Source organism: Dipodomys spectabilis, unplaced genomic scaffold (genome assembly GCF_019054845.1).
Source record: "Dipodomys spectabilis isolate Male_0828 unplaced genomic scaffold, ASM1905484v1 ptg000276l, whole genome shotgun sequence".
NCBI lineage: Eukaryota > Metazoa > Chordata > Mammalia > Rodentia > Heteromyidae > Dipodomys > Dipodomys spectabilis.
The window spans coordinates 3316612-3319898 of NW_024870953.1; positions in this window are offsets into that span (position 1 = coordinate 3316612).

Genomic DNA, 3287 nt, shown 5'->3' on the forward strand with positions numbered 1-3287 from the left:
GCAGCTCTAATCTGGTGCCCTATAGACCCATTGAGCTATATAATCTTTTCTCTATTATATAACAATTTTACACTAACAGCTTTAATACTGGGCAGAGAAATATATTCCAGTTGAATTTTCTTTGTCAATGATTCAAAGAGTGCTGGTCCAGTCTTTATAGAAATTGTCATAAACATAAATAAAACTGTGAAGCTGGGCGCTGTTGGCTTTATAATCTTACGTGCACAAAAAGCTGAGATCTGAGGATTGTGGTTCAAATCCAGCTGGAACGGGAATGTCTGTGATACTCTTATCTCTAATTAACCACCAGAAAACCAAGAGTGGCACAGTTGCTCAAGGGTTAGAGCACTCACTTTGAGCTGAAGAGCTGAAGGACAGTGCCCAGGCCCAGATTTCAAGCCCCATGAATGACAGAAAAAAATTGGGCAGGGGAAAATTAATATGTTTGCTCAATTGTATCCTCCATTCCACAAAAATTATATGTCTCCATTTACTTAGATTTTTGCTTTTTCATTCAGCATTGTATAATTTTCAGTGACAGTGGTGAACAACACTGAAATACATTTTGACGAGATGTGAAGATAGCACAAAAAATTCACAGAAAACAGTTGAAAAATAAGAGGCAATGGGAATGGAGAAAGATAGAAACAGTTTAATCAGGCCCTTGATCATTATGTGAGTGTGTAAAATATTTCAATAAAATTTCTTCCTACAATTTATATACACAAATTTATAAATTTCTTCCAAAGGTGTTGGTATTAAAGTATGACATAAGGGATAAATACGGATACTGTGGCGAAATGAAAGAGATAAGAAAATACATAATTATAGTAATTGTGTAAATAAAGCAAGAAATGTGGTCAACATACTGAGGGCTCATTGCGCATTAGATTAGAAGGCTATTGGTATCTAAGATAATATTAAAATGTTAGACTTGAGCATATCTTTAAAACTGCTTAATGCTATTGTTTTGAAGTTAGTGTCTTTGTTGTTGGTGGTGGTGGTGGTGATGGTGGTGGTCATGGTGGTGGTCATTGGCCTTGAACCCTTGGCCTGGGCACTGTCCCTCTACTCTTCAGCTCAAGGCTAGAGCTCTACCACTTGAGTCATAGCGCCACTTCCAGTTTTCTGGTAGTTTATTGGAGCTAAGAGTCTCATGGACTTTTCTTGCCCAGGCTGGCTTTGAACCATGATTCTCAGATCTCAGCCTCCTGAGTAGCTAGGATTATAAGTGTGAGCCACCGGCACCAGGCTTATGTCAGTATTCTTAGTACAAGGGAAAAATACAAGTGGTTTGGAAACAAGCTGTAGGAGGCTACCCTTTTGTCTTCAGAAGAGAGTTGGCAGGTATCTTATGAGTAAATAGATTTAGGAAAAATTGAGCATATAATTCCACATGGAACGCTACAAATCATTTTAGCCAAGTTCCAAAAATGCTAAGGATATGAGCTGCAATAACAACCTTTGTAATAAAGGATATGTTTGGGAGTAGTTCTGTCTTTATTGTTACTGTTGGAAATGTATATTGTCATTTTATTTATTTTTGTTGTTATTTCTTTTGTATGTTTTTTCCCCTGTGACATATCTCCTGTTGTCCCTGTACTCGATTTTGATACCCTGCATCTTGTATATGCATGTCTAATCTGGGGAGGGGAAGGGGAATTAAAAAACACTGAAACAAGGAAACAGGATGACCCATTGCATAAAAAGATACCCATAGGACAGTATATTGGAAATGAACTTTACCACTTCATGCTATGAGGGGTGGGTAGATAGAAATGTGGGAGCTGGGGGAGGGAAGAGATAGTGAGACAACAAGGAAGGGAAGGGGTATCAATGATCAACAAGGAATGTATTAATTGCCTTACTCCTATAACTCTAACCCCTCTGTAGAACATCTTAACAATAAAATAAAATAATGTAAAATCAATAAAGGACAAGTTAAAAGTAAAATGATAACTTACAGACAAATAAAAATAATATACCTATATATTTATATACAGGTATGTACATATATGTATATTCATATGTATGTATACATATATATAGGTATTTCTATGTATTCACATATAGGTAGGAATATATGCATATGTACAAATAATGTGTATACATATATATTTAATTAAGGAGGCCAATCAAAAATACATTAAAAGCATATTAATGCCAATGAAAATCTTTAACCATCCTGAATAAATGATCGAAAAATCCAAATGCATATCTCCATAATAATACAACAACAACCAAAGAAGATATGGAAGGATCATAACGTACCTAGGCATTGTAAACAAATAGAGATTACTTTGTTGCTTTGTACGTCCCTTCACCACGGTATAACCCCTGCTTTCACTGTATTGATGTTGGTATAATTTGTGGAGGGGAAGGGCAAAAACAAATCGTTTAAATAGGGATACAGGTGGACCCATTGCAACAATGAGATGTACAAGTCGTTATGTCGAAAAACAAACTTTACAACTTTGGTGGGGTGGAGGAATGGGTAGGGGAGTGTGTGGGATGGAAAGGGATGGGAAGGGGAAACAAAGGAGTAGGCAACAATGCTTTACAAGAAATATATTCATTATCATGCCCATATAATTGTAAACCCTCTGTACAGTATTTTTACAATCAAAAATAAAAAAGGCACAAAAATAAGACAACACTGCACAACCACTTTGTAGAAATTGGTATCTTTATACATTTATGCTTGGCACTTAAAATTATATAGTCAGTTTGTTAAACATACTGGCAGTCTTTAAGATATTACACATATTGTTGCATCTATTATCAAGTATTTTGAATCAAATTTTATATACAAAATATATTTCAACATATGTCCAATGTGACACATGTACAAAACCTAAATGTTGAAATGCCCATTGAGGATGTTATACAATTATATAAATGCATACAAAACAATGTGCTCTATCCATGCAAAAATTTACATGGACTTACTTTGGAAACACTAATATTACATGGTAGAAATGGATAAAATAGACTAAATTTTCTAACTTTATGAGCTTTTTAAAATTGGCATATCTGTAGTGGTAGACTATGAAATTATGATTGGTAAAGTGGAGGGTAGGTTGAAATGATGACAGAAAGTGTCTGCTAATAAATATTGGAGTATTTTGAGAGGGTAATGATGATAAAATGTTCTAGAACTGAAGGTGATGTTCGCACTCCAACTCTTTAACACTGTAAATATCATTGTACTTCATAGAAGAATTACAGATTGCATTTGGCTGAACCTTAGGAAAAATTATAGAATAGTAGTGGGTGAATTTTAGTGA